Source organism: Megalopta genalis, unplaced genomic scaffold (assembly GCF_051020955.1).
Source record: "Megalopta genalis isolate 19385.01 unplaced genomic scaffold, iyMegGena1_principal scaffold0021, whole genome shotgun sequence".
NCBI lineage: Eukaryota > Metazoa > Arthropoda > Insecta > Hymenoptera > Halictidae > Megalopta > Megalopta genalis.
In genome coordinates this window covers 1,482,310-1,491,781 of record NW_027476091.1, presented here as the reverse complement: position 1 = coordinate 1,491,781, position 9,472 = coordinate 1,482,310, and positions in this window count along the sequence as shown.

Below are 9,472 nucleotides of genomic sequence, written 5' to 3'. Positions count from 1 at the left end.
GTTCATTTGTTCATTTGTTCATTTGTTCATTTGTTCATTTGTTCATTTGTTCATTTGTTCATTTGTTCATTTGTTCATTTGTTCATTTGTTCATTTGTTCATTTGTTCATTTGTTCATTTGTTCATTTGTTCATTTGTTCATTTGTTCATTTGTCCACTTGTTCATTTGTTCATTTGTTCATTTGTTCGTTTGTTCATTTCTTCATTTGATCATTTGTTCATTTGTTCATTTGTTCATTTGTTCATTTGTTCATTTGTTCATTTGTTCATTTGTCCATTTGTTCATTTGTTCATTTGTTCGTTTGTTCATTTCTTCATTTGATCATTTGTTCATTTGTTTATTTGTTCTTTTGTTCATTTGTTCATTTGGTCATTTCTTCATTTCTTCATTTGTTCATTTGTTCATTTGTTCATTTGTTCATTTCTTCATTTGTTCATTTGTCCATTTGTTCAATTGTCCACTTGTTCATTTGTTCATTCGTTCATTTGTTCATTTGTTCATTTGTTCATTTGTTCATTTGTTCATTTGTTCATTTGTTCATTTGTTCATTTGTTCATTTGTTCATTTGTATATTTGTTCATTCGTTCATTTGTTCATTCGTTCATTTGTTCATTTGTTCATTTGTTCATTTGTTCATTCGTTCATTCGTTCATTTGTCTATTCGCTCATTTGTTCATTTGTTCATTTGTTCATTTGTTCATTTGTTCATTTGTTCATTTGTTCATTTGTTCATTTGTTCATTTGTCATTTGTTCATTTGTTCAATTGTTCATTTGTTCATTTGTTCATTTGTTCATTTGTTCATTCGTTCATTCGTTCATTTGTCTTTTCGCACATTTGTTCATTTGTTCATTTGTTCATTTGTTCATTTGTTCATTTGTTCATTTGTTCATTTGTTCATTTGTTCTTTTGTTCATTTGTTCATTTGTTCATTTGTTCATTTGTTCATTTGTTCATTTGTTCATTTGTTCATTTGTTCATTTGTTCATTTGTTCATTTGTTCATTTCTTCATTTCTTCATTTGCTCATTTGTTCATTTGTCCATTTGTTCAATTGTCCACTTGTTCATTTGTTCATTCGTTCATTTGTTCATTTGTTCATTTGTTCATTTGTTCATTTGTTCATTTGTTCATTTGTTCATTTGTATATTTGTTCATTCGTTCATTTGTCATTTGTTCATTTGTTCAATTGTTCATTTGTTCATTTGTTCATTTGTTCATTTGTTCATTCGTTCATTCGTTCATTTGTCTTTTCGCACATTTGTTCATTTGTTCATTTGTTCATTTGTTCATTTGTTCATTTGTTCATTTGTTCATTTGTCCATTTGTTCATTTGTTCATTTGTTCATTTGTTCATTTGTTCATTTCTTCATTTCTTCATTTCTTCACTTGTTCATTTGTTCATTTGTTCATTTGCTCATTTGTTCATTTGTTCATTTGTTCATTTGTGCATTTGTTCATTTGTTCATTTGTTCATTTGTCCATTTGTTCATTTGTTCATTTGTTCATTTGTTCCTTCGTTCATTTGTCTATTCGCTCATTTGTTCACTTATTTATTCGTTCATTTGTCTATTCGCTCATTTGTTCATTTGATCATTTCTTCATTTGTTCATTTGTTCATTTGTTCATTTGTTCATTTGTTCATGTGTTCATTTGTTCATTTGTTCATTTGTTCATTAGTTCATTTGTTCACTTGTTCATTTGTTCATTTGCTCATTTGTTCATTTGTTCACATGTTCACTTTGCTCATTTGTTCGTTTGTTCATATCTTCATTTCTTCATTTCTTCATTTGTTCATTTGTTCATTTGTTCATTTGTTCATTTGTTCATTTGTTCACTTGTTCATTTGTTCATTTGTTCTTTTGTGCATTTGTTCATTTGTTCATTTGTTCATTTGTTCATTTGTTCATTTGTTCATTTGTTCATTTGTTCATTTGTTCATTTGTTCATTTGTTCATTTGTTCATTTGTTCATTTGTTCATTTGTTCATTTGTTCATTTGTTCATTTGTTCATTTGTTCATTTGTTCATTTGTTCATTTGTTCATTTGTTCATTTGTTCATTTGTTCATTTGTTCATTTGTTCATTTGTTCATTTGTTCATTTGTTCATTTGTTCATTTGTTCATTTGTTCATTTGTTCATTTGTTCATTTGTTCATTTGTTCATTTGTTCATTTGTTCATTTGTTCATTTGTTCATTTGTTCATTTGTTCATTTGTTCATTTGTTCATTTGTTCATTTGTTCATTTGTTCATTTGTTCATTTGTTCATTTGTTCATTTGTTCATTTGTTCATTTGTTCATTTGTTCATTTGTTCATTTGTTCATTTGTTCATTTGTTCATTTGTTCATTTGTTCATTTGTCCACTTGTTCATTTGTTCATTTGTTCATTTGTTCGTTTGTTCATTTCTTCATTTGATCATTTGTTCATTTGTTCATTTTTTCATTTGTTCATTTGTTCATTTGTTCATTTGTTCATTTGTCCACTTGTTCATTTGTTCATTTGTTCATTTGTTCATTTGTCCACTTGTTCATTTGTTCATTTGTTCGTTTGTTCATTTCTTCATTTGATCATTTGTTCATTTGTTTATTTGTTCTTTTGTTCATTTGTTCATTTGTTCATTTCTTCATTTCTTCATTTGTTCATTTGTTCATTTGTTCATTTGTTCATTTCTTCATTTGTTCATTTGTCCATTTGTTCAATTGTCCACTTGTTCATTTGTTCATTCGTTCATTTGTTCATTTGTTCATTTGTTCATTTGTTCATTTGTTCATTTGTTCATTTGTTCATTTGTTCATTTGTATATTTGTTCATTCGTTCATTTGTTCATTTGTTCATTTGTTCATTTGTTCATTTGTTCATTTGTTCATTTGTTCATTTGTTCATTTGTTCATTTGTTCATTTGTTCATTTGTTCATTTGTTCATTTGTTCATTTGTTCATTTGTTCATTTGTTCATTTGTTCATTTGTTCATTTGTTCATTTGTTCATTTGTTCATTTGTTCATTTGTTCATTTGTTCATTTGTTCATTTGTTCATTTGTTCATTTGTTCATTTGTTCATTTGTTCATTTGTTCATTTGTTAATTCGTTCATTTGTCTATTCGCTCATTTGTTCATTTGTTCATTTGTTCAATTGTTCACTTGTTCCTTCGTTCATTTTTCTATTCGCTCATTTGTTCATTTGTCCATTTGTTCATTTGTTCATTTGTTCATTTGTTCATTTGTTCATTTGTTCATTTGTTCATTTGTTCATTTGTTTATTTGTTCATTTGATCATTTGTTCATTTGTTCATTTGTTCATTTGTTCATTTGTTCATTTGTTCATTTGTTCATTTGTTCATTTTCTCATTTGTTCATTTGTTCATTTGTTCATTTGTTCATTTGTTCATTTGTTCAGTTGTTCCTTCGTTCATTTGTACAATTGTTCATTCGTTCATTTGTTCATTTGTTCATTCGTTCATTTGTCTATTCGCTCATTTGTTCATTTTTTCATTTGTTCATTTGTTCATTTGTTCATTTGTATATTTGTTCATTTGTGCGATTGTCTATTCGCTCATTTGTTCATTTGTTCATTTGTTCATTTGTTCATTTGTTCCTTCGTTCATTTGTCTATTCGCTCATTTGTTCATTTATTCATTCGTTCATTTGTCTATTCGCTCATTTGTTCATTTGATCATTTGTTCATTTGTTCATTTGTTCATTTGTTCATTTGTTCATTTGTTCATTTGTTCATTTGTTCATTCGTTCATTTGTTCATTTGTTCATTCGTTCATTTGTCTATTCGCTCATTTGTTCATTTGTTCATTTGTTCATTTGTTCATTTGTTCCTTCGTTCATTTTTCTATTCGCTCATTTGTTCATTTGTTCATTCGATCATTTGTCTATTCGCACATTTGTTCATTTGTTCATTTGTTCATTTGTTCATTTGTTCATTTGTTCATTTGTTCATTTGTTCATTTGTTCATTTGTTCATTTGTTCATTTGTTCATTCGTTTATTTGTTCATTTGTTCATTTGTTCATTTGTTAATTCGTTCATTTGCCTATTCGCTCATTTGTTAATTTGTTCATTTGTTCATTTGTTCACTTGTTCATTTGTTCATTTGTTCATTTGTCCATTTTTTCATTTGTCCATTTGTTCATTTGTTCATTTGTTCATTTGTTCATTTGTTCATTTGTTCATTTGTTCATTCGTTCATTTGTTCATTTGTTCATTCGTTCATTTGTCTATTCGCTCATTTGTTCATTTGTTCATTTGTTCATTTGTTCCTTCGTTCATTTTTCTATTCGCTCATTTGTTCATTTGTTCATTCGATCATTTGTCTATTCGCTCATTTGTTCATTTGTTCATGTGTTCATTTGGTCATTTGTTCATTTGTTCATTAGTTCATTTGTTCACTTGTTCATTTGTTCATTTGTTCATTTGTTCATTTGTTCACTTGTTCACTTTGCTCATTTGTTCGTTTGTTCATTTCTTCATTTCTTCATTTGTTCATTTGTTCATTTGTTCATTTGTTCATTTGTTCATTTGTCCATTTGTTTATTTGTCCACTTGTTCATTTGTTCACTTGATCATTTGTTCATTTGTTCATTTGTTCATTTGTTCATTTGTTCATTTGTTCATTTGTTCATTTGTTCATTTGTTCATTTGTTCATTTGTTCATTTGTTCATTTGTTCATTTGTTCATTTGTTCATTTGTTCATTTGTTCATTTGTTCATTTGTTCATTTGTTCATTTGTTCATTTGTTCATTTGTTCATTTGTTCATTTGTTCATTTGTTCATTTGTTCATTTGTTCATTTGTTCATTTGTTCATTTGTCCACTTGTTCATTTGTTCATTTGTTCATTTGTTCGTTTGTTCATTTCTTCATTTGATCATTTGTTCATTTGTTCATTTGTTCATTTGTTCATTTGTTCATTTGTTCATTTGTTCATTTGTCCATTTGTTCATTTGTTCATTTGTTCGTTTGTTCATTTCTTCATTTGATCATTTGTTCATTTGTTTATTTGTTCTTTTGTTCATTTGTTCATTTGGTCATTTCTTCATTTCTTCATTTGTTCATTTGTTCATTTGTTCATTTGTTCATTTCTTCATTTGTTCATTTGTCCATTTGTTCAATTGTCCACTTGTTCATTTGTTCATTCGTTCATTTGTTCATTTGTTCATTTGTTCATTTGTTCATTTGTTCATTTGTTCATTTGTTCATTTGTTCATTTGTTCATTTGTTCATTTGTTCATTTGTTCATTTGTTCATTTGTTGATTTGATCATTTGTTCATTTGATCATTTGTTCATTTGTTCATTTGTTCATTTGTTCATTTGTTCATTTGTTCATTTGTTCATTTGTTCATTTGTTCATTTGTTCATTTGTTCATTTGTTCATTTGTTCATTTGTTCATTTGTTCATTTGTTCATTTGTTCATTTGTCCACTTGTTCATTTGTTCATTTGTTCATTTGTTCGTTTGTTCATTTCTTCATTTGATCATTTGTTCATTTGTTCATTTGTTCATTTGTTCATTTGTTCATTTGTTCATTTGTCCATTTGTTCATTTGTTCATTTGTTCGTTTGTTCATTTCTTCATTTGATCATTTGTTCATTTGTTTATTTGTTCTTTTGTTCATTTGTTCATTTGGTCATTTCTTCATTTCTTCATTTGTTCATTTGTTCATTTGTTCATTTGTTCATTTCTTCATTTGTTCATTTGTCCATTTGTTCAATTGTCCACTTGTTCATTTGTTCATTCGTTCATTTGTTCATTTGTTCATTTGTTCATTTGTTCATTTGTTCATTTGTTCATTTGTTCATTTGTTCATTTGTATATTTGTTCATTCGTTCATTTGTTCATTTGTTCATTTGTTCATTTGTTCATTTGTTCATTCGTTCATTCGTTCATTTGTCTATTCGCTCATTTGTTCATTTGTTCATTTGTTCATTTGTTCATTTGTTCATTTGTTCATTTGTTCATTTGTTCATTTGTTCATTTGTTCATTTGTCATTTGTTCATTTGTTCAATTGTTCATTTGTTCATTTGTTCATTTGTTCATTTGTTCATTTGTTCATTTGTTCATTTGTTCATTTGTTCATTTGTTCATTTGTTCATTTGTTCATTTGTTCATTTGTTCATTTGTTCATTTGTTCATTTGTTCATTTGTTCATTTGTTCATTTGTCCACTTGTTCATTTGTTCATTTGTTCATTTGTTCGTTTGTTCATTTCTTCATTTGATCATTTGTTCATTTGTTCATTTGTTCATTTGTTCATTTGTTCATTTGTCCATTTGTTCATTTGTTCATTTGTTCGTTTGTTCATTTCTTCATTTGATCATTTGTTCATTTGTTTATTTGTTCTTTTGTTCATTTGTTCATTTGGTCATTTCTTCATTTCTTCATTTGTTCATTTGTTCATTTGTTCATTTGTTCATTTCTTCATTTGTTCATTTGTCCATTTGTTCAATTGTCCACTTGTTCATTTGTTCATTCGTTCATTTGTTCATTTGTTCATTTGTTCATTTGTTCATTTGTTCATTTGTTCATTTGTTCATTTGTTCATTTGTTCATTTGTATATTTGTTCATTCGTTCATTTGTTCATTTGTTCATTTGTTCATTTGTTCATTTGTTCATTCGTTCATTCGTTCATTTGTCTATTCGCTCATTTGTTCATTTGTTCATTTGTTCATTTGTTCATTTGTTCATTTGTTCATTTGTTCATTTGTTCATTTGTTCATTTGTCATTTGTTCATTTGTTCAATTGTTCATTTGTTCATTTGTTCATTTGTTCATTTGTTCATTCGTTCATTCGTTCATTTGTCTTTTCGCACATTTGTTCATTTGTTCATTTGTTCATTTGTTCATTTGTTCATTTGTTCATTTGTTCATTTGTTCATTTGTTCTTTTGTTCATTTGTTCATTTGTTCATTTGTTCATTTGTTCATTTGTTCATTTGTTCATTTGTTCATTTCTTCATTTCTTCATTTGCTCATTTGTTCATTTGTCCATTTGTTCAATTGTCCACTTGTTCATTTGTTCATTCGTCCATTTGTTCATTTGTTCATTTGTTCATTTGTTCATTTGTTCATTTGTATATTTGTTCATTCGTTCATTTGTCATTTGTTCATTTGTTCAATTGTTCATTTGTTCATTTGTTCATTTGTTCATTTGTTCATTCGTTCATTCGTTCATTTGTCTTTTCGCACATTTGTTCATTTGTTCATTTGTTCATTTGTTCATTTGTTCATTTGTTCATTTGTTCATTTGTTCATTTGTTCATTTGTTCATTTGTTCATTTGTTCTTTTGTTCATTTGTTCATTTGTTCATTTGTTCATTTGTTCATTTGTTCATTTGTTCATTTGTTCATTTGTTCATTTGTTCATTTGTTCATTTGTTCATTTGTTCATTTGTTCATTTGTTCATTTGTTCATTTGTTCATTTGCTCATTTGTTCATTTGTTCATTTGTTCATTTGTTCATTTGTTCATTTGTTCATTTGTTCATTTGTTCATTTGTTCATTTGTTCATTTGTTCATTTGTTCATTTGTTCATTTGTTCACTTGTTCATTTGTTCATTTGTTCATTTGTTCATTTGTTCATTTGTTCATTTGTTCATTTGTTCATTTGTCCATTTGTTCATTTGTTCATTTGTTCATTTGTTCATTTGTTCATTTGTTCATTTGTTCATTTGTTCATTTGTTCACTTGTTCACTTTGCTCATTTGTTCGTTTGTTCATTTCTTCATTTCTTCATTTGTTCATTTGTTCATTTGTTCATTTGTTCATTTGTTCATTTGTCCATTTGTTTATTTGTCCACTTGTTCATTTGTTCACTTGATCATTTGTTCATTTGTTCATTTGTTCATTTGTTCATTTGTTCATTTGTTCATTTGTTCATTTGTTCATTTGTTCATTTGTTCTTTTGTTCATTTGTTCATTTGTTCATTTCTTCATTTGTTCATTTGTTCATTTGTTCATTTGTTCATTTGTCCATTTGTTTATTTGTCCACTTGTTCATTTGTTCACTTGTTCATTTGTCCATTTGTTCATTTGTTCATTTGCTCATTTGTTCATTTGTTCATTTGTGCATTTGTTCATTTGTTCATTTGTGCATTTGTTCATTTGTTCATTTGTTCATTTGTTCATTTGTTAATTTGATCATTTGTTCATTTGTTCATTTGTTCATTTGTTCATTTGTTCATTTGTTCATTTGTTCATTTGTTCATTTGTTCATTTGTTCATTTGTTCATTTGTTCATTTGTTCATTTGTTCATTTGTTCATTTGTTCATTAGTTCATTTGTTCTTTTGTTCATTTGTTCATTTGTTCATTTGTTCATTTGTTCATTTGTTCATTTGTTCATTTGTTCATTTGTTCATTTGTTCATTTGTTCATTTGTTCATTTGTTCCTTCGTTCATTTGTCTATTCGCTCATTTGTTCATTTATTCATTCGTTCATTTGTCTATTCGATCATTTGTTCATTTGATCATTTGTTCATTTGTTCATTTGTTCATTTGTTCATTTGTTCATTTGTTCATTTGTTCATTTGTTCATTTGTTCATTCGTTCATTTGTTCATTTGTTCATTCGTTCATTTGTCTATTCGCTCATTTGTTCATTTGTTCATTTGTTCATTTGTTCATTTGTTCCTTCGTTCATTTTTCTATTCGCTCATTTGTTCATTTGTTCATTCGATCATTTGTCTATTCGCTCATTTGTTCATTTGTTCATGTGTTCATTTGTTCATTTGTTCATTTGTTCATTAGTTCATTTGTTCACTTGTTCATTTGTTCATTTGTTCATTTGTTCATTTGTTCACTTGTTCACTTTGCTCATTTGTTCGTTTGTTCATTTCTTCATTTCTTCATTTCTTCATTTGTTCATTTGTTCATTTGTTCATTTGTTCATTTGTCCATTTGTTTATTTGTCCACTTGTTCATTTGTTCACTTGTTCATTTGTTCATTTGTTCATTTGTTCATTTGCTCATTTGTTCATTTGTTCATTTGTTCATTTGTGCATTTGTTCATTTGTTCATTTGTGCATTTGTTCATTTGTTCATTTGTTCATTTGTGCATTTGTTCATTTGTTCATTTGTGCATTTGTTCATTTGTTCATTTGTTCATTTGTTCATTTGTTCATTTGATCATTTGTTCATTTGTTCATTTGTTCATTTGTTCATTTGTTCATTTGTTCATTTGTTCATTTGTTCATTTGTTCATTTGTTCATTTGCTCATTTGTTCATTTGTTCATTTGTTCATTTGTTCATTTGTTCATTTGTTCATTTGTTCATTTGTTCAGTTGTTCCTTCGTTCATTTGTACAATTGTTCATTCGTTCATTTGTTCATTTGTTCATTCGTTCATTTGTCTATTCGCTCATTTGTTCATTTTTTCATTTGTTCATTTGTTCATTTGTTCATTTGTATATTTGTTCATTTGTGCGATTGTCTATTCGCTCATTTGTTCATTTGTTCATTTGTTCATTTG